The sequence below is a fragment of the Primulina tabacum genome, chromosome 10 (assembly GCF_025594145.1).
Source record: "Primulina tabacum isolate GXHZ01 chromosome 10, ASM2559414v2, whole genome shotgun sequence".
Lineage (NCBI taxonomy): Eukaryota > Viridiplantae > Streptophyta > Magnoliopsida > Lamiales > Gesneriaceae > Primulina > Primulina tabacum.
In genome coordinates this window covers 40,191,815-40,217,455 of record NC_134559.1, presented here as the reverse complement: position 1 = coordinate 40,217,455, position 25,641 = coordinate 40,191,815, and the positions used below count along the sequence as shown (strand labels likewise).

The 25,641-nt window shown below is 43.1% G+C and overlaps 18 non-coding genes and 13 pseudogenes across 18 annotated transcripts; all 31 read left to right on the top strand.

The window, feature by feature from the left end:
- The first annotated feature begins 448 nt into the window (after positions 1-448).
- Positions 449-567, top strand: LOC142514065 (5S ribosomal RNA). Its single transcript, XR_012809977.1, has one exon. It is a non-coding gene; the product is annotated as a 5S ribosomal RNA (ribosomal RNA).
- A 681-nt stretch (positions 568-1,248) lies between these two features.
- On the top strand, positions 1,249-1,368 carry LOC142510461 (5S ribosomal RNA). Its single transcript, XR_012808571.1, has one exon. It is a non-coding gene; the product is annotated as a 5S ribosomal RNA (ribosomal RNA).
- A 688-nt stretch (positions 1,369-2,056) lies between these two features.
- On the top strand, positions 2,057-2,175 carry LOC142509964 (5S ribosomal RNA). The gene has a single exon (XR_012808108.1). It is a non-coding gene; the product is annotated as a 5S ribosomal RNA (ribosomal RNA).
- A 768-nt stretch (positions 2,176-2,943) lies between these two features.
- Positions 2,944-3,061, top strand: LOC142515550 (5S ribosomal RNA). Its single transcript, XR_012811389.1, has one exon. It is a non-coding gene; the product is annotated as a 5S ribosomal RNA (ribosomal RNA).
- A 684-nt stretch (positions 3,062-3,745) lies between these two features.
- On the top strand, positions 3,746-3,864 carry LOC142512343 (5S ribosomal RNA; annotated as a pseudogene).
- A 528-nt stretch (positions 3,865-4,392) lies between these two features.
- Positions 4,393-4,510, top strand: LOC142511874 (5S ribosomal RNA; annotated as a pseudogene).
- A 613-nt stretch (positions 4,511-5,123) lies between these two features.
- Positions 5,124-5,241, top strand: LOC142516157 (5S ribosomal RNA). The gene has a single exon (XR_012811968.1). It is a non-coding gene; the product is annotated as a 5S ribosomal RNA (ribosomal RNA).
- A 621-nt stretch (positions 5,242-5,862) lies between these two features.
- Positions 5,863-5,981, top strand: LOC142512373 (5S ribosomal RNA; annotated as a pseudogene).
- A 663-nt stretch (positions 5,982-6,644) lies between these two features.
- Positions 6,645-6,763, top strand: LOC142509017 (5S ribosomal RNA). The gene has a single exon (XR_012807210.1). It is a non-coding gene; the product is annotated as a 5S ribosomal RNA (ribosomal RNA).
- A 664-nt stretch (positions 6,764-7,427) lies between these two features.
- LOC142509258 (5S ribosomal RNA) lies at positions 7,428-7,545 on the top strand. Its single transcript, XR_012807442.1, has one exon. It is a non-coding gene; the product is annotated as a 5S ribosomal RNA (ribosomal RNA).
- Positions 7,546-8,224: 679 nt separating this feature from the next.
- On the top strand, positions 8,225-8,343 carry LOC142513831 (5S ribosomal RNA). The gene has a single exon (XR_012809757.1). It is a non-coding gene; the product is annotated as a 5S ribosomal RNA (ribosomal RNA).
- Positions 8,344-9,025: 682 nt separating this feature from the next.
- Positions 9,026-9,144, top strand: LOC142512342 (5S ribosomal RNA; annotated as a pseudogene).
- A 663-nt stretch (positions 9,145-9,807) lies between these two features.
- LOC142517065 (5S ribosomal RNA) lies at positions 9,808-9,926 on the top strand. Its single transcript, XR_012812826.1, has one exon. It is a non-coding gene; the product is annotated as a 5S ribosomal RNA (ribosomal RNA).
- Positions 9,927-10,611: 685 nt separating this feature from the next.
- Positions 10,612-10,729, top strand: LOC142510665 (5S ribosomal RNA; annotated as a pseudogene).
- A 681-nt stretch (positions 10,730-11,410) lies between these two features.
- On the top strand, positions 11,411-11,529 carry LOC142509491 (5S ribosomal RNA). Its single transcript, XR_012807662.1, has one exon. It is a non-coding gene; the product is annotated as a 5S ribosomal RNA (ribosomal RNA).
- A 681-nt stretch (positions 11,530-12,210) lies between these two features.
- On the top strand, positions 12,211-12,328 carry LOC142510592 (5S ribosomal RNA; annotated as a pseudogene).
- Positions 12,329-12,896: 568 nt separating this feature from the next.
- LOC142511995 (5S ribosomal RNA) lies at positions 12,897-13,015 on the top strand (annotated as a pseudogene).
- Positions 13,016-13,697: 682 nt separating this feature from the next.
- Positions 13,698-13,816, top strand: LOC142510743 (5S ribosomal RNA; annotated as a pseudogene).
- A 681-nt stretch (positions 13,817-14,497) lies between these two features.
- Positions 14,498-14,616, top strand: LOC142509358 (5S ribosomal RNA). Its single transcript, XR_012807535.1, has one exon. It is a non-coding gene; the product is annotated as a 5S ribosomal RNA (ribosomal RNA).
- A 684-nt stretch (positions 14,617-15,300) lies between these two features.
- On the top strand, positions 15,301-15,419 carry LOC142509617 (5S ribosomal RNA). Its single transcript, XR_012807783.1, has one exon. It is a non-coding gene; the product is annotated as a 5S ribosomal RNA (ribosomal RNA).
- Positions 15,420-16,102: 683 nt separating this feature from the next.
- Positions 16,103-16,221, top strand: LOC142511933 (5S ribosomal RNA; annotated as a pseudogene).
- Positions 16,222-16,905: 684 nt separating this feature from the next.
- Positions 16,906-17,024, top strand: LOC142512831 (5S ribosomal RNA; annotated as a pseudogene).
- A 685-nt stretch (positions 17,025-17,709) lies between these two features.
- On the top strand, positions 17,710-17,828 carry LOC142510102 (5S ribosomal RNA). The gene has a single exon (XR_012808234.1). It is a non-coding gene; the product is annotated as a 5S ribosomal RNA (ribosomal RNA).
- A 1,311-nt stretch (positions 17,829-19,139) lies between these two features.
- On the top strand, positions 19,140-19,258 carry LOC142511276 (5S ribosomal RNA; annotated as a pseudogene).
- A 658-nt stretch (positions 19,259-19,916) lies between these two features.
- LOC142512209 (5S ribosomal RNA) lies at positions 19,917-20,035 on the top strand (annotated as a pseudogene).
- A 1,426-nt stretch (positions 20,036-21,461) lies between these two features.
- Positions 21,462-21,580, top strand: LOC142508974 (5S ribosomal RNA). Its single transcript, XR_012807169.1, has one exon. It is a non-coding gene; the product is annotated as a 5S ribosomal RNA (ribosomal RNA).
- Positions 21,581-22,258: 678 nt separating this feature from the next.
- On the top strand, positions 22,259-22,377 carry LOC142509151 (5S ribosomal RNA). Its single transcript, XR_012807338.1, has one exon. It is a non-coding gene; the product is annotated as a 5S ribosomal RNA (ribosomal RNA).
- A 658-nt stretch (positions 22,378-23,035) lies between these two features.
- LOC142511596 (5S ribosomal RNA) lies at positions 23,036-23,154 on the top strand (annotated as a pseudogene).
- Positions 23,155-23,834: 680 nt separating this feature from the next.
- On the top strand, positions 23,835-23,952 carry LOC142507476 (5S ribosomal RNA). Its single transcript, XR_012805733.1, has one exon. It is a non-coding gene; the product is annotated as a 5S ribosomal RNA (ribosomal RNA).
- A 675-nt stretch (positions 23,953-24,627) lies between these two features.
- Positions 24,628-24,746, top strand: LOC142509719 (5S ribosomal RNA). The gene has a single exon (XR_012807878.1). It is a non-coding gene; the product is annotated as a 5S ribosomal RNA (ribosomal RNA).
- A 682-nt stretch (positions 24,747-25,428) lies between these two features.
- On the top strand, positions 25,429-25,546 carry LOC142507474 (5S ribosomal RNA). The gene has a single exon (XR_012805732.1). It is a non-coding gene; the product is annotated as a 5S ribosomal RNA (ribosomal RNA).
- The last annotated feature ends 95 nt before the right edge of the window (positions 25,547-25,641 follow it).

The following is a 25,641-nucleotide window of genomic DNA, read 5'->3' as shown; positions in this document are numbered from 1 at the left end:
AGATTTTCAGCTTCTGCTAGGCTTCCGTTTCCTCGAGAAATCCGCTTAGGAAGTTCGAAATTCGATTCCGGTTCCATTTATCTTATCTCAGGCATAATATAGCTGTTACATTCGCTATTTTCTTCTTCTTATTTTTTTCTATTTTTCTGGGAACATTTAGCAATTTTTGTTGTTGTGAGCCGGTTCTCTGCGGAAGTGTATGATATAGATTACTCTGGAGACGGTTAACTCATTAAAAACAAATATTTCGACTGTTTTAGCCATAATTTACGTAAACGATCACGACACGAAGATTTACCAGGGAGTGGCACCCATCCTAGCTCTTTCATCGCGCCAGAACGCTTAACCTTCATGGTTCTTATTGGGCGAGAGCAGTGCCGAGTGTTGTCCATCGCCGCCCGCTCCTACGTACTCAAGGGATATAAGAATAACTTCCCCACTCAATGTCGGGTGCGATCATACCAGCACTAATGCTCCGGATCCCATCAGAACTCCGAAGTTAAGCGTGCTTGGGCGAGAGGAGTACTAGAATGGGTGACCCCTTGGGAATTCCTCGTGTTACACTCCTTTTCGTGTTTTCTACTTTTGATTATTTGTTGACAGACGATTTCGGCTCAAATTATCTGAATCTCGATCGGGACCAGATAAGAAATGGGAAATCAACGTAGCTCGGGCACTGCCAGGATTTTGACAAAATTGTAGGCTAATTTGATTGTAAACGGGCAAACAAACGAGACTACTTTACTCCGCAACGAGGTGGCGAGATTTAGCCTAATTCCTCTCTAAGACCTTCTAATTTCAAGATTTTCAGCTTCTGTTAGGCTTCCGTTTCCTCGAGAAATATGCTTAGAATGTTCGAAATTCGATTCCGATTCATTTTATCATATCCCAGGCATAATAATAGCTTTACATTCGCTATTTTCTTCTTCTTAATTTTTTTTTATTTCCTGGGAACATTTAGCGATTTTTGTTGTCGTGAGCCGGTTCTGTGCGAAAGGTTATGACGCATATTACTCCGGAGACGGTTAACTCATTAAAATCAAATATTTCGACTGTTTTGGCCATAATGTACGTAAACGATCGCGACACGAGGATTTACCAGGGAGTGTCACCCATCCTAGCTCTTCCATTGCGCTAGAACGCTTAACTTCATGGTTCTTATTGGGCGAGAGCAGTGCCGAGTGTTGTCCATCGCTTGCCCGTTCCTACGTACTCAAGGGATATAAGAATAAACTTCGCACTCATGTCGGGTGCGATCATACCAGCACTAAATGCGCTGGATCCCATCAGAACTCCAAAGTTAAGCTTGCTTGGGCGAGAGCAGTATTAGGATGGACGACCCCCTGTGAAGTCCTCATGTTGCACCCCTTTTCATGTTTTTCTATTTTTGATTACTTGTTTGACAGACGATTTTCGGATCAAATCATCTGAATCTCGATCGGGACCAGATAAGACATGTGAAATAACCGTAGCTCGGGCACTGCCGGATTTTGACAAAATTGTAAACTAATTTGATTGTAAATGGGCAAACCGAACGAGACTTATTACTCCGCAATGAACTGACGAGATTTTAGCCGAATTCCTTCTCTAAGACCCTCTAATTTGCGATTTTTTCGCTTTTGTTAAGCTTATGTTTGCTCGAGAAATCCGCTTAGGAAGTTCGAAATTCGATTCCGGTTCCATTTTATCTTATCTTAGGCATAATAATAGCTTTACATTCGTTATTTTCTTATTCTTAATTTTTTTCTATTTTCTGGGAACATTTAGGCGATTTTTGTTGTCGTGAGCCGGTTCTGTTCGGTAGGGTATGACGCAGATTACTCCGGAGACGGTTAACTCATTAAAAACAATTATTTCGACTGTTTTATCCATAATTTACATAAACAGTCGCGACACAAGGACTTCTGAGGGACGTCACCCATCGTAGCATCTGCCATCATGCCAGAACGCTTAACTTCATGGTTATGATTGGGCGAGAGAAGTGCCGGGTGTTGTCCATCGCCGTCCGCTCCACACGTACTCGAGGGATATAAGAATAAAAATCCCACTGAATGTCGAGTGCGATTATACCAGCACTAATGCACCGGATCCCATCAAAACCCCGAAGTTAAGCGTGCTTGGGCGACAGTAGTACTAGGATGGGTGACCCATTAAGAAGTCCTCGTGTTGCACCCCTTTTCGTGTTTTTCTATTTTTGATTACTTGTTGACAGACGATTTTCGGCTCAAATCATATGAATCTCGATCGGGACAAAATGAGACAATCTTATTTTTTTTTCTATTTTCTAGGAACATTTAGCGATTTTTGTTGTTGTGAGCCGGTTCTATGCGGAAGGGTATGACTCAGATTATTCCGGAGACGATTAACTAATAAAAAACAATTATTTCGACTGTTTTAGCCATAATTTAAGTAAACGATCGCGACACGAGAACTTCCCAGGGAGGTCACCCATCCTAGCTCTTCCATCGCGCCAGAACGCTTAACTTCAAGGTTCTGATTGAGCGAGAGCAGTGCCGCGTGTTGTCCATCGCCGCCCGCTCCACACGTACTCGATGTATATAAGAATACAAATCCCTCTCAATGTCGGGTGCGATCATACCAGCACTAATGCACCGGATCCCATCAGAACTCCGAAGTTAAGCGTGCTTGGGCGAGAGCAGTACTATTATGGTGAGCCGCTTGTGTACGGAAGGGTATGACACAAATTAGTCCGGAGATGTTTAACTCATTAAAAACAATTATTTCGACTGTTTACCTATAATTACACAAGGAGTCGTGACACGAGGACTTCCCAGGGAGGTCACCCATCCTTGCTCTACCATCGCACCAGAACGCTTAACTTTATGGTTCTGATTGGATGAGAGCAGTGGCACGCGTGTGTTCCATCGCCGCCCGCTCCACACGTACTCGAGAGATATAAGAATAAACATCCCACTCAATGTCGGGTGCGATCATACCAGCACTAATGCACCGGATCCCATCAGAACTCCGAAGTTAAGCGTGCTAGGGCGAGAGCAGTACTAGGATGGGTGACCCCTGGGATGTCCTCGTGTTGCACCTTTTTACGTGTTTTTCTATTTTTGATTACTTGTTGACAGACGATTTTTCGGCCCAAATCATCTGAATCTTGATCGGGACCAGATAAGACATGTGAAATCAACGTAGCTCGGGCACTGTCGGATTTAGACAAAATTGTAGCCTAATTTAATTGTTAACAGGCAAATGAACGAGACTCATTGTTCCGCAATGTGCTGGTGAGATTTTATCCTAATTCCTTCTCTAAGACCTTCTATTTTGCGATTTTTTCCCTTTTGTTAAGCTTCTGTTTCCCTCGTGAAATCCGCTTAGAAAGTTTGAAATTCGATTCCGGTCCCATTTTATCGTATCCCAAGCATAATAATAGCTTTACATTTCGATTTTTTCTTATTCTTATTTTTTTCTATTTTCTAGGAACATTTAGCTATTCTAAGGTCGTGAGCTGGTTCTGTGCGGAAAGGTATGACGTAGATTACTCCGGAGACGTTTAACTCATTAAAAACATTATTTCGACTGTTTTACCCATAATTTACGTAAACGGTCGTGACACGAGGACTTCCCAGGGAGGTCACCCATCCTAGCTCTGCCATCGCGCCAGAACGCTTTACTTTATGGTTCTGATTGGACGAGAACAGTGCCGTGTGTTGTCTATCGCCGCCCGCTTCACACGAACTCGAGGGATATAAGAAAAAAAATCCCACTCAATTTCGAGTGCGATCATACCAGCACTAATGTACTGGATCCCATCACAATTCCGAACTTAAGCCTGCCTGGGCGAGAGAAGTACTAGGATTGGTGACCCCCTGGGAAGTCCTCGTGATGCACCCTTTTTTCGTGTTTTTCTATTTTTGATTACTTGTTGACAGACGATTTTCGGCTCAAATCATCTGAATCTCGATCGAGACCAGATAAGACATGTGAAATCAACATAGCTCAAGCAATACCGGATTTGGACAAAATTGTAGCCTAATTTGATTCATGTTCCATTTTATCGTATCCCAGGAATAATATAAGCTTTACCTTCGCTATTTTCTTCTTCTTATTTTTTTTTGTATTTTTTGGGAACATTTAGCAATTTTGTTGTCGTGAGCCGGTTCAGTGCGGAAGGGTATAACGTAGATTACTCCGGAGACGGTTAACTCATTAAAAATAATTATTTCGACTATTTAGCCATAATTTACGTAAACGGTCGCGACACGAGGACTGCCCAGAGAGGTCACCCATCCTAGCTCTGCCATCGCGCCAGAACGCTTAACTTCATGGTTCTGATTGGAAGAGAGCAGTGCCGCGTGTTGTCAATCGTCGCCCGCTCCACACGTACTCAAGGGATATATGAGTAAAATCCCAATCAATGTCTGGTGCGATCATACCAGCAATAATGCACCGGTCGCATAAAAACTCTGAAGTTAAGCGTGCTTGGGCTAGAGTAGTACTAGGATGGGTGACCCCCTGGGAAGTCCTCGTGTTGCACCCTTTTTCGTGTTTTTCTATTTTTTTTATTACTTGTTGACAGACGATTTTCAGCTCAAATCATCTGAATCTCGATCGGGACCATATAAGACTTGTGAAATCAACGTAGCTCGGGCACTGCCGGATTTGGACAAAATTGTAGCCGAATTTGATTGTAAACGGACAAACGAACGATACTCATTACTCCGCAATGAGCTGGCGAGATTTTAGCCGAATTCCTTCTCCAAGACCCTCTAATTTGCGATTTTTCGCTTCTGTTAAGCTTCCGTTTCCTCGAGAAATCTGCTTAGGTAGTTCAAAATTTGATTCCGTTTCCATTTTATCGTATCCCAGGCATATAATAGCTTTACATTCGCTATTTTCTTCTTCTAATTTTTTTTCTATTTTTTGGAAACATTAAGCGATTTTTTGTTGTCGTGAGCCGGTTCTGTGCGGAAGGGTATGACGCAGATTACTCCCGAGACGGATAACTCATTAAAAACAATTATTTCGACTCTTTTAGTCATAATTTACGTACACGGTCCGCGACAAGAGGACTGCCCAGGGAGGTCACCAATCCTCGCCGCCCGCTCCACATGTACTCGAGGGATATAAGAATAAACATCCCACTCAATGTCGGGTGCGATCATACCAGCACTAATGCACCGGATCCCATCAGAACTCCGAAGTTAAGCGTTCTTGGCGAGAGCAGTACTATGATGGGTGACCCCCTGGGAAGTCCTCGTGTTGCACCCCTAATCGTGTTTTTTTATTTTTGATTACTTGCTGACAGACTATTTTCGGCTCAAATAATCTGAATCTCTATCGGGACCAGATAAAACATGTGAAATCAACGTAGCTCGAGAAATGCCGGATTTGGACAAAATTGTACACTAATTTGATTGTAAACGTGGAAAGGAACAAGACTCATTGCGATTTTCTGCTTCTGTTAAGTTTCCGTTTCCTCGAGAAATTCGCTTAGGAAGTCAAAATTCGATTCCGTTTCCATTTTATCGTATCCCAGATATAATAATAGCATTACATTCGCTATTTTCTTCTTCTTATTTTTTTTTATTTTCTGGGAACATTTAGTGATTTTTGTTGTAGTGAGCCGGTTATGTGCGGAAGGGTATGACGCAGATTACTCCGTGGACAGTTAACTCATTAAAAACAATTATTTCGACTGTTTTAGCCATAATTTACGTAAACGGTCGCGAAACGAGGACTTCCCTGGGAGGTCACCCATCTTAACTCTGCCGTCAGCTAGAACGCTTAACTTCATGGTTCTGATTGGGCTAGAGCAGTGCCGCGTATTGTCCATCGCCGCCTGCTCCACACGTACTCGAGGATATAAGAATAAGCATCCCACTCAATGTCGGGTGCGATCGTACCAGCCCTAATGCACCAGATCCCATCGGAACTCTGAAGTTAAGCTTGATTGGGCGAGAGCAATACTAGGATGGGTGACCCCCTAGGATGTCCTCGTTTTGCAACCCTTTTCGTGTTTTTATATTTTTGATTACTTGTTGACTGACGATTTTCGGCTCAAATCATCTGAATCTCGATCGGGACCAGATAAGACATGTGAAATCAACGCAGCTCGGGCACTGCTGTATTGGGACAAAATTGTAGCCTAATTTAATTGTAAACAGGCAAACGAAAGAGGCTCCTTTCTCTGCAATGAGCTTGCGAGATTTTAGCCAAATTCCTTCTCTAAGACCCTCTAATTTTCCGCTTCTGTTAAACTTTCGTTTTCTCGAGAAATCCGCTTAGGAAGTTCGAAATTCGATTCCAGTTCCATTTTATCGTATCCCGAGCATAATAATAGCTTTACATTCGATATTTTCTTCTTCTTATTTTTTATCTATTTTCTGGGAACATTTAGCGATTTTTGTTGTCGTGAGCCGGTTCTGTGCGAAGATTACTCCGGAGACGGTTAACTCAGTAAAAACAGTTATTTCAACTGTTTTAGCCATAATTTACGTAAGTGGTCGCGACACGAGGACTGCCCAGGGAAGTCACCCATCCTCGCTCTGCCATCGCGCCAGAACACTAAACTTCATGGTTTTGATTGGACGAGAGCAGTGCCGCGTGTTGTCCATCGCCGACCACTCCACACGTACTCGAGGGATATAAGAATAAACATCCCACTCAATGTCGGTTGCGATCATACCAGCATTAATGCACCGAATCCCATCAGAACTGCGAAGTTAAGCGTGCTTGGGAGAGAGCAGTACTAGGATGGGTGACCCCCAAGGAAGTCCTCGTGTTGCACCCATTTTCGTGTTTTTCTATTTTTGATTACTTGTTGACAGACGATTTTCGGCTCAAATAATCTGAATCTCGATCGGGACCAGATAAGATATGTGAAATAAACGTAGCTCGGGCACTGCCGGATTTGGACAAAATTGTAGGCTAATTTGATTGTAAACGGGCAAACGAACGAGACTCATTACTCCGCAACGAGGTTAGGAGATTTTAGCCGAACTCCTTCTCTAAGACCCTCTAATTTGCGATTTTCCGCTTTTGTTAAGCTTCTGTTTTCTCGAGAAATCAGCTTAGGAAGTCCGAATTTCGATTCCGGTTCCATTTTATCGTATCCCAGGCATAATAATAGCTTTACATTCGTTATTTTCTTCTTCTTATTTTTTTTTCTATTTTCTGGGAACATTTAGCGATTTTTGTTGTCGTGAGCCGGTTCTGTGCGGAAAGGTATGACACAGATTACTCCGGAAATGGTTAACTCAGTAAAAACAATTATTTCAACTGTTTAAGCCATAATTTACGTAAACGGTCGGAGATCACCCATCCAAGCTCTTCCATCGCGACAGAACGCTTTACTTCATGGTTCTGATTGGGCTTGAGCAGTGCCGAGTGTTGTCCATCGCCTCCCGCTCCACACGTACTTGAGAGATATAAGAATAAACATCCTACTCAATGTCGGGTGCGATCATACCAGCACTAATGCACCGCATCCCATCAGAACTCCGAAGTTAAGCATGCTTAGGCGAGAGCAGTACTAGGATAGGTGACCCCTGGGAAGTCCTCGTGTTGCACCCCATTTCGTGTTTTTCTATTTTTGATTACTTGTTGACAGACGATTTTCGGCTCAAATCATCTGAATCTCGATCAAGACCATATAAGACATGTGAAAACAATGTAGCTCGGGCACTGCCGGATTTGGACAAAATTTTTTCCTAATTTGATTGTAAACGGGCAAACGAACGAGACTCATAACTCCGTAACGAGGTGGCGAGATTTTAGCTCATTTCCTTTTCTAAGACCCTCTAATTTGCGATTTTACGCTTCTGTTAAGATTCCGTTTCCTCGAGAAATTCGCTAAGAAAGTCCGAAATTCGATTCCGATTCCATTTTATTGTATCCCAGGTATAATAATAGCTTTACATTCGCTATTTTCTTCTTCTTTTTTTCTATTTTCTGGGAACATTTAGCGATTTTTGTTGTCGTGAGCCGGTTCTGTGCGGAAGGGTATGATGCAGATTACTCCGGAGACAGTTAACTCATTAAAAACAATTATTTCGACTGTTTTATCTATAATTTACGTAAACGGTCGCAACACGAGGACTTCCCAGGGAGGTCACCCATCTTAGCTCTGCCATCACGCCAGAACGCTTAACTTCATGGTCCTGATTTGGCGAGAGTAGTGCCGCGTGTTGTCCATCGCTGCCCGCTCCACACGTACTCGAGGTATATAAGAATAAAAATCCCCCTCAGTGTCGGGTGCGATCATACCAGCACTTATGCACCGGATCCCATCAGAACTCCGAAGTTAAGCGTGCTTGGGCGAGAGCAGTACTAGGATGGGTGACCCCCTGGGATGTCCTCGTGTTGCACCTTTTTACGTGTTTTTCTATTTTTGATTACTTGTTGACAGACGATTTTCGGCTCAAATCATCTGAATCTTGATCGTGACCAGATAAGACATGTGAAATCAACGTAGCTCGGGCACTATCGGATTTAGACAAAATTGTAGCCTAATTTGATTGTTAACAGGCAAATGAACGAGACTCATTGTTCCGCAATGTGCTGGTGAGATTTTATCCTAATTCCTTCTCTAAGACCTTCTATTTTGCGATTTTCCCCTTCTGTTAAGCTTCTGTTTCCTCGTGAAATCCGCTTAGAAAGTTTGAAATTCGATTCCGGTTCCATTTTATCGTATCCCAAGCATAATAATAGCTTTACATTCGATTTTTTCTTATTCTTATTTTTTTCTATTTTCTAGGAACATTTAGCTATTTCTAATGTCGTGAGCTGGTTCTGTGCGGAAAGGTATGACGTAGATTACTCCGGAGACGTTTAACTCATTAAAAACAATTATTTCGACTGTTTTACCCATAATTTACGTAAACGGTCGTGACACGAGGACTTCCCAGGGAGGTCACCCATCCTAGCTCTGCCATCGCGCCAGAACGCTTTACTTTATGGTTCTGATTGGACAAGAAAAGTGCCGTGTGTTGTCTATCGCCGCCCGCTTCACACGAACTCGAGGGATATAAGAAAAAAAATCCCACTCAATTTCGAGTGCGATCATACCAGCACTAATGTACTGGATCCCATCACAATTCCGAACTTAAGCCTGCCTGGGCGAGAGAAGTACTAGGATTGGTGACCCCCTGGGAAGTCCTCGTGATGCACCCTTTTTTCGTGTTTTTCTATTTTTGATTACTTGTTGACAGACGATTTTCGGCTCAAATCATCTGAATCTCGATCGAGACCAGATAAGACATGTGAAATCAACATAGCTCAGGCAATACCGGATTTGGACAAAATTGTAGCCTAATTTTATTGTAAACGGGCAAACGAACGAGACTCATTTTCCGCAATGAGCTGGCGAGATTTTAGCCGAATTCCTTCTCTAAGACCCTCTAATTCGCGATTTTCCGCTTCTGTTAAGCTTCCGTTTCCTAAAGAAATCCGCTTAGGCGAAATTCGATTAATGTTCCTTTTTATCGTATCCCAGGCATAATCATAGCTTTACATTCGTTATTTTATTCTTCTTATTTTTTTCTATTTTTTGGGAACGTTTACCGATTTTTGTTGTCCTGAGTCGGTTCTGTGCGGAAGGATATGATGCAGTTTGCTCCGGAGACGGTAAAATCATTATAAACAATTATTTCTACTGTTTTAGCCATAATTTACGTAAACGGTCGCAACACGAGGACACCCATCCTAGCTCTGCAATCGCGCCAGAACGCTTAACTTCATGGTTCTGTTGGGCGAGAGCAGTGCCGGCGTGTTGTCTATCGCTGCCCGCTCCACTCGTACTCGAGGGATATAAGAATAAAAATCCCACTCAATGTCGGGTGCGACCATACCAGCACTAATGCACCGGATCCCATCAGAACTCCGAAGTCAACCGTGCTTGGGCTAGAGCAGTGCTAGGATGGGAGACCCCCTGGGAAGTCCTCGTGTTGCACCTCTTTTCGTGTTAATCTATTTTTGATTACTCGTTGACAGACGATTTTCGGCTCAAATCATCTGAATCTCGATCGGGACCAGATAAGACATGTGAAATCAACGTAGCTCGGGCATTGCCGGATTTGGACAAAATTATTTGCTAATTTGATTGTAAACGGGCAAACGAACGAGACACATTACTCCGCAATGAGCTGGCGAGATTTTAGCCGAATTCTTTCTCTAAGACTCTCTAATTTGCGATTTTCCGCTTCTGTTAAACTTCTGTTTCCTCGAGAAATCCTCTTAGAAAGTTTGAAATTCGATTCCTGTTCCATTTTATCGTATCTCAAGCATAATAATAGCTTTACATTCGATATTTTCTTCTTCTTATTTTTTTCTATTTGCTGGGAACATTTAGCTATTTTTGTTGCCGTAAGCCAGTTCTGTGCGGCAGGGTATGACGATGATTACTCTGGAGACGGTTAACTCATTAAAAACAATTATTTCGACGGTTTTAGCCATAATTTAGGTAAACGGTCGCGTCACGAGGACTTCCTAGGAAGGTCACCCATCCTAGCTCTGCCATCGCGCGAGAACGCTTAACTTCATGGTTCTGATTGGGCGAGAGCAGTGCCGCGTGTTGTCCATCGTCGCCCGCTCCAGACGTACTCGAGAGATATAAGAAGAATAAACATCCCACTCAATGTCGGGTGCGATCATACCAGCATTAGTGCACCGGATCCCATCAGAACTCTGATTTTAAGCGTGCTTGGGCAAGAGCAGTACTAGGCTGGGTGACCCCTTGGAAGTCCTCGTGTTGCACCCTTTTCGTGATTTTCTATTTTTGATTACTTGTTGACAGCCAATTTTCGGCTCAAATCATCTGAATCTCGATCGGGACCAGATAAGGCATGTGAAATCAACGTAGCTCGGGAACTGCCGGATTTGGACAAAATTGTAGCCTAATTTGATTGTAAACGGGCAAACGAACGAGACTCATTACTCCGCAATGAGCTGACGAGATTTTAGCCGAATTCCTTCTCTAAGACCCTCTAATTTGCGATTTTCTGCTTTTGTTAAGCTTCCGTTTCATCGAGAAATCCGCGTAGGAAGTTCGAAATTCGATTCCTGTTCCATTTTATCGTATACCAGGCATAATAATAGCTTTACATTTGCTATTTTCTTCTTATTAATTTTTTCTATTTTCTGGGAACATTTAGCGATTTTTGTTGTCGTGAGCCGGTTCTGTGCGGCAGTGTATGACGTAGATTACTCCGGATTCGATTAACTCATTAAAAACAATTATTTCAACTGTTTTAGCCATAATTTACGTAAACGGTCGCGACACGAGGACTTCCCTGGGAGGTCACCCATCATAGCTCTACCATCGCGCTAGAACGCTTAACTTCATGGTTCTTATTGGGAGAGAGCAGTGCCGCGTGTTGTCCATCGCCGCCCGCTCCACACGTACTCGAGGGATATAAGAATAAAAATCCCACTCAATGTCGGGTGCGATCATACTAGCACTAATGCACTGGATCCCATCAGAACTCTGAAGTCAACCGTGCTAGGGCTAGAGCAGTACTAGGATTGGTGACCCCCTGGGAAGTCCTCGTGTTGCACTCCTTTTCGTGTTTTTCTATTTTTGATTACTTGTTGACAGACGATTTTCGGCTCAAATCATCTGAATCTCGATCGGGACTAGATAAGACATGTGAAATCAACGTAGCTCGGGCATTGCCGGATTTTGTCAAAATTGTAGCCTAATTTGATTGTAAACGGGCAAACGAACGAGACTCATTGCTCCGCAATGAGCTGACGAGATTTTAGTCGAATTCCTTCTCTAAGACCCTCTAATTTGCGATTTTCCGCTTCTGTTAAGCTTCTGTTTCCTCGAGAAATCCGCTTAGGAAGTTCTAAATTTGATTCTTGTTCTATTTTATCGTATCTCAGGCATAATAATAGCTTTATATTCGCTATTTTCTTCTTCTTATTTTTTTTCTATTTTCTGGGAACATTTAGCGATTTTTATTGTTGTGAGCCGGTTCTGTGCGGAAGGGTATGACGCAGATTACTCCGGAGACGGTTAACTCATTCAAACAATTATTTCGACTATTTTAGCCATAATTTACATAAACGGTCGCGACACGAGGACTTCCCAAGGAGGTCACCCATACTAACTCTGCCATCGCGCCAGAACGCTAACTTCATGGTTTTTATTGGGCGAGAGCAATGCCGCCTGTTGTCCATCACCGCCCGCTCCACACGTACTCAGGAGATATAAGAATAAACATTCCACTCAATGTCAGGTGCGATCATACCAGCAATAATGCACCGGATCCCATCAGAACTCCGAAGTTAAGCGTGCTTGGGCAAGAGCAGTGCAAGGATGGGTGACCCTTGAGAAGTCCTCGTGTTGCTCCCCTTTTCGTTATTTTCGTGTTGGACAAAATTGTAGCCTAATTTGATTGTAAACGGGCAACGAACGAGGCTCATTGCGGATCTAGACTTTAGCCGAATTTCTTCTCTGAAGCCCTCTAATTTACGATTTTCCACTTCAGTTAAGCTTCCGTTTCATCGAGAAACCCGCTTAGGAAGTTCGAAATTCGATTCCTGTTCCATTTTATCGTATCTCAAGCATAATAATAGCTTTACATTCGCTATTTTCTTCTTTTTATTTTTTTTTCTATTTTCTGGAACATTTAGCGATTTTTGTTGCCGTGAGCCGGTTCTGTGCGGAAGGGTATGACGCAGATTACTCCGGAGACGGTTAACTCTTTAAAAACAATTATTTCGACTGTTTTAGCTATGATTTACATAAACGGTCGCGACACGAGAACTTCCCAGGGAGGTCACCCATCCTAGCTCTGCCATCGCGCCAGAACGCTTAACTTCATGGTTCTGATTGGGCGAGATCAGTGCCGCGTGTTGTCCATCGTCGCCCGCTCCACACGTACTCGAGAGATATAAGAATAAAAATCCCACTCAATGTCGGGTACGATCATACCAACACTAATGCACCGGATCCCATTAAAACTTCAAAGTTAAGCGTGCTTGGGCGAGAGCAGTACTAGGATGGGTGACCCCCTGCTAAGTCCTCGTGATGCACCCCTTTTCTTGTTTTTCTATTTTTGATTACTTGTTGACAGACGATTTTCGGCTCAAATTATCTGAATCTCGATCGAAACCATATAAGACATGTGAAATCAACGTAGCTCGGGCACTACCGGATTTGGACAAAATTGTAGCCTAGTTTGATTGTAAACGGGCAAACGAACGAGACTCATTACTCCGCAATGAGCTGGCGAGATTTTAGCCGAATTCCTTCTCTAAGACCCTCTAATTTGCGATTTTCCGCTTCTGTTAAGCTTTCATTTCATCGAGAAATCCTCTTAGGAAGTTCGAAATTCGATTCCTGTTCCATTTAATCGTATCTTAGGAATAATAATAGCTTTACATTCGCTATTTTCTTCTTTTTATTTTTTTCTATTTTCTGGGAATATTTAGCGATTTATATTGCCGTGAGCCGGTTCAGTGCGGAAGGGTGTGACAAAGATTACTCCGGAGATGGTTAACTCATTAAAAACAATTATTTCGACAGTTTTAGCCCTAATTTACGTAAACGGTGGCGACACGAGGACTTCCCAGGAAGGTGACCCATCCTAGCTCTGCCATCGCGCCAGAACGCTTAACTTCATGGTTCTTATTGAGCGAAAGCAGTGCCGCGTGTTGTCCATCGTCGCCCGCTCCACACGTACTCGAGAGATATAAGAATAAACTTCCCACTCAATATCGGGTGCGATCATACCAGCACTAATGCACCGGATCCAATCAGAACTCCGAAGTAAAGCATGCTTGGGCAAGAGTAGTACTAGGATGTCTGACCCCCTGGGAAGTCCTCTTGTTGCACCCCTTTTCGTGTTTTTCTATTTTTGATTAATTGTTGACAGTCGATTTTCGGCTCAAATCATCTGAATCTCGATCGAGACCAAATAAGACATGTGAAATCAACGTAGCTCGGGCACTGCCGGATTTGGACAAAATTGTAGGCTAATTTGATTGTAAACGGGCAAACGACCGAGAATCATAACTCCGAAATGAGCTGGCGAGATTTTAGGCGAATTCCATCTCTAAGACCTCTAATTTGCGACTTTCCGCTTCTGTTAAGCTTCCGTTTCCTCGAGAAATCTGCTTAGGAAGTTCGAAATTCGTTTCCTGTTCCATTTTATCGTATCTCAGGCATAATAATAGCTTTACATTCGCTATTTTCTTCTTCTTATTTTTTTTCTATTTTCTGGGAACATTTAGCGATTTTTGTTGCTGTGAGCCGGTTCTGTGTGGAAGGGTATGACGCAGATTACTCCGGAGACGGTTAACTCATTAAAACAATTATTTCGACTGTTTTAGCCATAATTTACGTAAACGGTCGGGACACAATGACTTCCCAGGAAGGTCACCCATCCTGGCTCGGCCATCGCGCCAGAACGCTTAACTTCATGGTTCTGATTGGGCGAGTGCAGTGCCGCGTGTTGTCCATCGTCGCCCGCTCCACACGTACTAGAGAGATATAAGAATAAACATCCCACTCAATGTCGGGTGCGATCATAACTGCACTAATGCACCGGATCCAATCAGAACTCAGAAGTTAAGCGTGCTTGGGTGAGAACTGTACTAGAATGGGTGACCTCCTGGGAAGTCCTCGTGTTGCACCCCTTTCCATGTTTTTCTATTTTTGATTACTTGTTGACATACGATTTTCGGCTCAAATCATCTGAATCACGATCGGGACCAGATAAGACATTTGAAATTAGCGTAGTTCTGGCACTGCCGGATTTGAACAAAATTGTAGTCTAATTTGATTGTAAAACGGGCAAACGAACGAGTCTCAATACTCCGCAATGAGCTGGCGAGATTTTGGCCGAATTCCTTCTCTAAGACCCTCTAATTTGCGATTTTCCGGTTCTGTTAAGCTTCCGTTTCCTCGAGAATCCGCTTAGGAAGTCCAAAATTCGATTCCGGTTCCATTTTATCGTATCCCAGGCATAATAATAGCTTTACATTTGCTATTTTCTTATTCTTATTTTTTTTTCTATTTTCTAGGAACATTTAGCGATTTTTGTTGTCGTGAGCCGGTTCTGTGCGGAAGGGTATGACGCAGATTACTCCGGAGATGGTTAACTCATTAAAAACAATTATTTCGACTGTTTTATCCATAATTTACGTAAACGGTCGCGACAAGAGGACTTCCCAGGGAGGTCACCCATCCTAGCTCTGCCATCGCGCCAGAACGCTTAACTTCATGGTTCTGATTGGGCGAGAGCAGTGCCGCGTGTTGTCCATCGCCGCCCGCTCCACACATACTCGAGGGATATAAAAATAAACATCCCACTCAATGTCAGGTGCGATCATACCAGGATTAATGCACCGGATCCCCTCAGAACTCCGAAGTTAAGCGTTCTTGGACATGAGCTGTACTAGGATGGGTGACCCCTTGGGAATTCCTCGTGTTGTATCCCTTTTCTTGTTTTTCTATTTTTGATTAATTGTTGACAGACGATTTTCGGCTCAAATCATCTGAATTTCGATCGTGACCAGATAAGACATGTGAAATCAAAGTAGCTCAGGCACTGCCGGATTTGAACAAAATTGTAGCCTAATTTGTTTGTAAACGGGCAAACGAACGAGACTCATTACTTCGCAATGAGCTGGCGAGATTTTAGCCGAATTCCTTCTCTAAGACCCTCTAATTTGCGATTTTCCGCTTCTGTTAAGCTTCCGTTTCCTCGAGAAATCCGCTTAGGAAGTCCGAAATTCGATTCCGGTTCCATTTTATCGTATCCCAAGCATAATAATAGATTTACATTCGCTATTTTCTTATTCTTATTTTTTTTCTATTTTCTAGGAACATTTAGCGATTTTTGTTGTCGTGAGCCGGTTCTGTGCGGAAGGGTATGATGCAGATTACTCCGGAGATGGTTAACTCATTAAAAACAATTATTTCGACTGTTTTAGCCATGATTTACGTAAACGGTCGCGACAGGAGGACTTCCTAGGGAGGTCACCCATCCTAGCTCTGCCATCGCGCCAGAACGCTTAACTTCTTGGTTCTGATTGGGCGAGAGCAGTGCCGCGTGTTGTCCATCGCCGCCCGCTCCACACATATTCGAGGGATATAAGAATAAACGTCCCACTCAATGTAAGGTGCGATCATACCAGCATTAATGCACCGGATCCCCTCAGAACTCCGAAGTTAAGTGTGCTTGGACGATAGCTGTACTAAGCTGTGTGACCTCCTGGGATTTCCTCGTGTTGCACCCCTTTTCGTGTTTTTCTATTTTTGATTAAATGTTGACAGACGATTTTCGGCTCAAATCATCTGAATCTCGATCGGGACCAAATAAGACATGTGAAATCAAAGTAGCTCAGGCACTGCCGGATTTGGACAAAATTGTAGCCTAATTTGATTGTAAACTGGAAAACGAACGAGACTCATTACTCCGCAATGAGCTGGCGAGATTTTAGCCGAATTTCTTCTCTAAGACCCTCTAATTTGCGATTTTCCGCTTCTGTTAAGCTTCCGTTTCCTCGAGAAATCCGCTTAGGAAGTCCGAAATTCGATTCAGGTTCCATTTTATCGTATCTTAGGCATAATAATAGCTTTACATTCGCTATTTTCTTATTATTATTTTTTTTTCTATTTTTTGGGAGCATTTAGCGATTTTTGTTGTCGTGAGCCGGTTCTGCGCGGAAGGGTATGACGCCGATTACTCCGGAGATGGTTAACTCATTTGAAACAATTATTTCGGCTGTTTTAGCCATAATTTACGTAAACCGTCTAGACACGAGGACTTCCCAGGGAGGTCACCCATCCTATCTCTGCCATCGCGCCAGAATGATTAACTTCATGGTTCTGATTGGGCGAGAGCAGTGCAGCGTGTTATCCATCGCCGCCCGCTCCACTCATACTCGAGGGATATAAGAATAAACATCCTACTCAATGTCAGGTGCGATCATACAATCACTAATGCTCCGCATCCCCTCAGCACTTCGAAGTTAAGCGTGCTTGGGCGAGTGAATTACCAGGATGGGTGAGCCCTTGGGAATTCCTCGGTTTGCACCTCTTTTCGTGTTTTTCTATTTTTGATTAATTGTTGACAGACGATTTATGGCTCAAATCATCTGAATCTCGATCAGGACCAGATAAGACATGTGAAATCAACTTATCTCGGGCACTGCCGGATTTTGACAAAATTGTAGCCGAATTTGATTGTAAACGGACAAACGAATGAGACTCATTACTCTGCAATGAGCTGGCGAGATTTTAGCCGAATTCCTTCTCTAAGACCCTCTAATTTGCGATTTTCCGCTTCTGTTAAGCTTCTGTTTCCTCGAGAAATCCGCTTAGGAAGTTCGAAATTCGATTCCGGTTCCATTTTATCGTATCCCAGGCATAATAATAGCTTTACATTCGCTATTTTCTTCTTCTTATTTTTTTTTCTATTTTTTGGTAACATTTAGCAATTTTTGTTGTCGTGAGCCGGTTCTGTGTGGAATGGTATGACGCAGATTACTCCGGAGACGGTTAACTCATTAGAAAAAATTATTTTCGACTGTTTTATCCATAATTTACGTAAACGGTCGTGACACGAGGACTTCCCAAGGAGGTCACCCAACCTAGCTCGGCCATCGCGCCCGAACGCTTAACTTCATAGTTTTGATTGGGCGAGAGCAGTGCCGCGTGTTGTCCATCGCCACCCGCTCCACACGTACTCGAGGGATATAAGAATAAACATCCCACTCAATGTCGGGTGCGATCTTACCAGCACTAATGCACCGGATCCCATCAGAACTCCGAAGTTATATGTGCTTGGGCGAGAGCAGTACTAGGATGAGTGACCCCCTGGGCTGTCCTCGTGTTGCACCCCTTTTCGTGTTTTTCTATTTTTTGATTACTTGTTAACAGACGATTTTCGGCTCAAATCATCTAAATCTCGATCGGGACCAGATAAGACATGTGAAATCAACGTAGCTCGGGCGCTGCCGAATTTGGACAAAATTGTATTCTAATTTGATTGTAAACGGGCAAACGAACGAGACTCATTACATCGCAATGAGCTGGCGAGATTTTAGCCAAATTTCTTCTCTAAGACCCTCTAATTTGCGATTTTCTGATTCTTTTAAGCTTCCTTTTCCTCGAGAAATCCGCTTAGGAAGTCCAAAATTCGATTACGGCTCCATTTTATCGTATCCAAGGCATAATAATAGCTTTACATTCGCTATTTTCTTATTCTTATTTTTTTCTATTTTCTGGGAACATTTAACGATTTTTGTTGTCGTGAGCCGGTTTTGGGCGGAAGGGTATGATGCATATTACTCCAGAGATGGTTAACTCATTGAAAACAATTATTTCGACTGATTTAGCCATAATTTACGTAAACGGTCGCGACACGAGGACTTCTTGGGGAGGTCACCCATCCTAGCTCTGCCATCGCGCCAGAACGCTTAACTTCATGGTTCTGATTGGACGAGTGCAGTGCCGCGTGTTGTCCATCGCCGCCCGCTCCACACATACTCGAGGGATATAAGAATAAAAATCCCACTCAATGTCGGTTGCGATCATACCAGCACTAATGCACTGGATCCCATCAAAACTCCGAAGTTAAGCATGTGAAATCAACGTATCTCGGACACTGCCGGATTTGGAAAAAATTGTAGCCGAATTTGATTGTAAACAGACAAACGAACGAGACCCATTACTCTGCAATGAGCTGGCGAGATTTTAGCCGAATTCCTTCTCTAAGACCCTCTAATTTGCGATTTTTCGCTTCTGTTAAGCTTCCGTTTCCTCGAGAAATCCGCTTAGAAAGTCCGAAATTCGATTCCTGTTCTATTTTATTGTATCCGAGGCAAAATAATAGCTTTACATTCGCTATTTTCTTCTTTTTATTTTTTTTTCTATTTTTTGGGAGCATTTAGGGATTTTTGTTGTCGTGAACCGGTTTTGCGCGGAATGGTATGACGCAAATTACTCCGGAGACGGTTAACTCATTAAAAAAATTTATTTTCGACTGTTTTATACATAATTTACGTAAACGGTCACGACACGAGCACTTCCCAAGGAGGTCACCCATCAACTTCATGGTTTTGATTGGGCGAGTGCAGTGCCGCGTGTTGTCCATCGCCGCCCGCTCCACACGTACTCGAGTGATATAAGAATAAACATCCCACTCAATGTCGGGTGCGATCATACCAGCACTAATGCACCGGATCCCATCAGAACTCCGAAGTTATGCGTGCTTGGGCGAGAGCAAGTACTAGGATGAGTGACCCCCTGGGAAGTCCTCTGTTTCACCCCTTTTCGTGTTTTTCTATTTTTGATTACTTGTTGACAGACGATTTTCAGCTCAAATAACTTCAGCTCAAATAATCTGAATCTCGATCGTGACCAGATAAGACATGTGAAATTAACGTAGCTCAGGCACTGCCGGATTTAGACAAAATTGTAGGCTAATTTGATTGTAAACGGGCAAAACAACGAGACTCATTGCTCCGCAATGAGTTGGCGAAATTTTACGCTTCTGTTAAGCTTTCGTTTCCTCGAGAAATCCGCTTAGGAAGTTCGAAATTCGATTCCGGTTCCATTTTATCGTATACGAGGCATAATTATAGCTTTACATTCGCTATTTTATTCTTCTTAATTTTTTCTATTTTTTTTGGAACATTTATCGATTTTTGTTGTAGTGAGCTGGTTCTGTGCGGAAGAGTATGAAGCAGATTACTCCGGAGACGGTTAACTCATTAAAAACAATAATTTCGACTGTTTTATCCATAATTTACGTAAACGGTCGCGACACGAGGACTTCCCATGGAGGTCACCCATCCTAGCTCTGCCATCGCGCCAGAATGCTTAACTTCATGGTTCTGATTGGGCGAGAGCAGTGCCGCGTGTTATCCATCGCCGCCAGCTCCACACATACTCGAGGGATATAAGAATAAACATCCTACTCAATGTCAGGTGCGATCATACAATCACTAATGCTCCACATCCCCTCAGCACTTCGAAGTTAAGCGTGCTTGGGCGAGAGCAGTACTAGGATGGGTGACCCCCTGGGAAGTCCTTGTGTTGCACTCTTTTTCGTGTTTTTCTATTTTTGATTATTTGTTGTCAGACGATTTTCGGCTCAAATCATCTGAATCTCGATCGTGACCAGATAAGACATGTGAAATCAACGTAGCTCGGGCACTGCCGGATTTGGAAAATATTGTAGGCTAATTTAATTGTAAACGGGCAAACGAACGAGACTAATTACTCCGCAATGAGGTGGCGAGATTTTAGCCAAATTCCTTCTCTAAGACCCTTTAATTTGCGATTTTCCGCTTCTGTTAAGCTTCCGTTTCCTCGAGAAATCGCTTAGGAAGTCCGAAATTTGATTCCGGTTCCATTTTATCGTATCCCAAGCATAATAATATCTTTACATTCGCTATTTTCTTATTCTTATTTTTTTTTCTATTTTCTGGGAACATTTAGCGATTTTTGTTGTCATGAGCCGGTTTTGTGCGGAAGGGTATGACGCAGATTACTCCAGAGACGGTTAACTCATTAAAAACAATTATTTCTACTGTTTTAGCCATAATTTACGTAAACGGTCGCGACACGAGGACTTCCCAGGGATGTCACTCATCCTAGCTCTGCAATCGCGCCAGAACGCTTAACTTCATGGTTCTGTTGGGCGAGAGCAGTGCCGCGTGTTGTCCATCGCCGCCCGCTTCACTCGTACTCGAAGGATATGAGAATAAACATCCCACTCAATGTCAGGTGCGATCATACCATCACTAATGCACCGGATCCCATCAGAACACCCCCTGGGAAGTCCTCGTGTTGCACCCTTTTTCGTGTTTTCCTATTTTTGATTACCTGTTGACAGACGATTTTCGGCTCAAATCATCTGAATCTCGATCGGGACAAGATAAAACATGTGAAATCAACGTAGCTCGGGCACTGCCGGATTTGGACAAAATTGTAGCCTAATTTGATTGTAAACGGGCAAACGAACGAGACTCATTGCGGACTGGCGATTAGCCGAATTTCATCTCTAAGACCCTCTAATTTGCGATTTTCCGCTTCTGTTAAGCTTCCGTTTCCTCGAAAAATCTGCTTAGGAAGTTCGAAATTCGACTCCGGTTCCATTTTATCATATCTCAGGCATAATAATAGCTTTACATTCGCTATTTTTCTATTCTTATTTTTTTTCTATTTTCTCGAAACATTTATCGATTTTTGTTATCGTTAGCCGGTTCTGTGCGGAAGGGTATGACACAGATTACTCCGGAGACGGTAAACTCATTAAAAACAATTATTTCGTCTGTTTTAGCCATAATTTACGTAAACGGTCGCGACACGAGGACTTCCCGGTAGGTGAACCATCCTAGCTCTGCCATTGCGCCAGAACGCTTAATTTCATGGTTCTGATTGGGCGAGAGCAGTGCCGCTTGTTGTCTATCGTCGCCCGCTACACACGTACTCGAGGGATATAAGAATAAACAACCCACTGAATGTCGGGTGCGATCATACCAGCACTAATGCACCGGATACCATTAGAACTTCGAAGTTAAGCATGCTTGGGCGAGACCAGTACTAGGATGGGCGACCCCCTGGGAAGTCATCGTGTTGCACCCCTTTTTGTTTTTTTCTATTTTTGATAACTTGTTGACAGACGATTTTCGGCTCAAATCATCTTAATCTCGATCGGAACCAGATAAGACATGTGAAATCAACGTGGCTCAGGCACTGCCGGATTTGGACAAAATTGTAGGCTAATTTGATTGTAAACAGGCAAACGAACGAGACTCATTACTCCGCAATGAGCTGGCGAGATTTTAGCCGAATTTGTTCTTTAAGACCCTCTAATTTGCGATTTTCCGCTTCTGTTAAACTTTCGTTTCCTCGAGAAATCTGCTTAGAAAGTCCGAAATTCGATTCCAGTTCCATTTTATCGTATCTCAGCCATAATAATAGCTTTACATTCGCTTTTTTCTTATTCTTATTTTTTTCTATTTTCTGAGAAAATTTAGCGATTTTTGTTGTCGTGAGCCGGTTCTGTGCGGAAGGGTATGACGCAGATTACTCCGGAGACGGTTAACTCATTAAAAACAATTATTTCGATTGTTTTAGCCATAATTTACGTAACGATCGTGACACGAGGACTTCCCAGGAGGTCCCATCCTAGCTCTGCCATCGCGCCAGAATGCTTAACTTCATGGTTCTGATTGGGCGAGAGCAGTCCCGCGTGTTGTCCATCGCCGCCAGCTCCACACGTACTCAAGGGATATAAGAATAAACATCCCACACAATGTCGGGTGTGATCATACCAGCACTAATGCACAAGATCCCATCAGAACTCCGAAGTTCAGCGTGCTTGGACGAGAGCAATACTAGGATGGGTGACCCCCTGGGAAGTCCTCGTGTTGCACCACTTTTGGTGTTTTTCTATTTTTGATTACTTGTTGACAGACGATTTTCGGCTCAAATCATCTGAATCTCGATCGGGACCAGATAAGGCACTGCCGGATTTGGACAAAATTGTAGGCTAATTTGATTGTAAACAGGCAAACGAACGAGACTCATTACTCCGCAATGAGCTGGCGAGATTTTAAGCCGAATTGCTTCTCTAAAACCCTCTAATTTGCGATTTTCCGCTTCTGTTAAACTTCCGTTTCCTCGAGAAATCCGTTTAAGAAGTCCGAAATTCGATTCCGATTCCATTTTATCGTATCCCAAGCATAATAATAGCTTTACATTCGCTATTTTCTTATTCTTATTTTTTTTCTATTTTCTGGGAACATTTAGCGATTTTTGTTGTCGTGAGCCGATTCTATGCGGAAGGGTATGACGCAGATTACTCCGGAGACGGTTAACTCATTAAAAACAATTATTTCTACTGTTTTAGCCATAATTTACGTAAACGGTCGCGACACGAGGACTTCCCATGGAGGTCACCCATCCTAGCTCTGCAATCGCGCCAGAACGCTTAACTTCATGGTTCTGTTGGGCGAGAGCAGTGCCGCGTGTTGTCCATCGCCGCCCGCTCCACTCGTACTCGAGGGATATAAAATAAGCATCCCACTCAATGTCGGGTGCGATCATACCAGCACTAATGCACCGGATACCATCAGAACTCAAAAGTTAAGCGTGCTCTGGCGAGAGCAGTACTAGGATGGGTGACCCCTTGGGAAGTCCTCATATTGTACCTCTTTTCGTGTTTTTCTATTTTTGATTAATTGTTGACAGACGATTTTCGGCTCAAATCATCTGAATCTCGATCGAGACAAGATAAGACATGTAAAATCAATGTAGCTCGGGCACTGCCGGATTTGGACAAAATTGTAGCCTAATTTGATTGTAAACGGGCAAACGAACGAGACACATTGCTGCGCAATGAGCTGGCGAGATTTTAATCGAATTCCTTCTCTAAGACCCTCTAATTTGCGATTTTCCACTTCTGTAAAGTTTCCGTTTCCTCGAGAAATCCGCTTAGAAGTCCGAAATTCGATTCCGATTCCATTTTATCGTATCTCAAGCATAATAATAGCTAAACATTCGCTATTTTATTATTCTTATTTTTTTTCTATTTTCTGGGAACATTTAGCGATTTTTGTTGTCGTGAGCCGGTTCTGTGCGGAAGGGTATGACGCAGATTACTCCGGAGACGGTTAACTCATTAAAAACAATTATTTCTACTGTTTTAACCATAATTTACGTAAACGGTCGCGACACAAGGATTTCCTAGGGAGGTCACCCATCCTAGCTCTGCATCGTGCCAGAACCCTTAACTTCATGGTTCTGTTGGGCGAGAGCAGTGCTGCGTGTTGTCCATCGCCGCCCGCTCCACTCGTACTCGAGGGATATAAGAATAAACATCTCACTCAATGCCGGGTGCGATCATACGAGCACTAATGCACCGGATCCCATCAGAACTCCGAAGTTAAGCGTGCTTGGGCGAGAGCAGTACTAAAATGGGTGACCCTCTGGGAAGTTCTCTGTTGCACCCCTTTTCGTGTTTTTCTATTTTTGATTACCTGTTGACAGACGATTTTCGGATCAAATCATCTGAATCTCGATCTGGACCAGATAAGACATGTGAAATCAACGTAGCTCGGGCACTGTCCGATTTAGACAAAATTGTAGCGTAATTTTATTGTAAACGGGCAAACGAACGAGACTCATTGCGGACTGGCGAGATTTTAGCCGAATTTCTTCTCTAAGACCCTCTAATTTGCGATTTTCCGCTTCTGTTAAGCTTCCGTTTCCTCGAGAAATCTGCTTAGGAAGTTCGAAATTCGATTCTGGTTCCATTTTAACGTATCGCAGGCATAATAATAGATTTACATTCGCTATTTTCTTATTCTTATTTTTTTTTCTATTTTCTGGGAACATTTAGCGATTTTTGTTGTCGTGAGCCGATTCTATGCGGAAGGGTATGATGCAGATTACTCCGGAGATGGTTAACTCATTAAAAACAATTATTTCTACTGTTTTAGCCATAATTTACGTAAACGGTCGCGACACGAGGACTTCCCATGGAGGTCACCCATCCTAGCTCTGCAATCGCGCCAGAACGCTTAACTTCATGGTTCTGTTGGGCGAGAGCAGTGCCGCGGGTTGTCCATCGCCGCCCGCTCCACTCGTACTCGAGGGATATAAAAATAAGCATCCCACTCAATGTCGGGTGCGATCATACCAGCACTAATGCACCGGATACCATCAGAACTCAAAAGTTAAGCGTGCTTGGGCGAGAGCAGTACTAGGATGGGTGACCCCTTGGGAAGTCCTCATATTGTACCTCTTTTCGTGTTTTTCTATTTTTGATTAATTGTTGACAGACGATTTTCGGCTCAAATCATCTGAATCTCGATCGAGACAAGATAAGACATGTAAAATCAATGTAGCTCGGGCACTGCCGGATTTGGACAAAATTGTAGCCTAATTTGATTGTAAACGGGCAAACGAACGAGACACATTGCTGCGCAATGAGCTGGCGAGATTTTAATCGAATTCCTTCTCTAAGACCCTCTAATTTGCGATTTTCCACTTCTGTAAAGTTTCCGTTTCCTCGAGAAATCCGCTTAGATAGTCCGAAATTCGATTCCGATTCCATTTTATCGTATCTCAAGCATAATAATAGCTAAACATTCGCTATTTTATTATTCTTATTTTTTTTCTATTTTCTGGGAACATTTAGCGATTTTTGTTGTCGTGAGCCGGTTCTGTGCGGAAGGGTATGACGCAGATTACTCCGGAGACGGTTAACTCATTAAAAACAATTATTTCTACTGTTTTAACCATAATTTACGTAAACGGTCGCGACACAAGGATTTCCTAGGGAGGTCACCCATCCTAGCTCTGCAATCGTGCCAGAACCCTTAACTTCATGGTTCTGTTGGGCGAGAGCAGTGCTGCGTGTTGTCCATCGCCGCCCGCTCCACTCGTACTCGAGGGATATAAGAATAAACATCTCACTCAATGCCGGGTGCGATCATACGAGCACTAATGCACCGGATCCCATCAGAACTCCGAAGTTAAGCGTGCTTGGGCGAGAGCAGTACTAAAATGGGTGACCCTCTGGGAAGTTCTCTGTTGCACCCCTTTTCGTGTTTTTCTATTTTTGATTACCTGTTGACAGACGATTTTCGGATCAAATCATCTGAATCTCGATCTGGACCAGATAAGACATGTGAAAT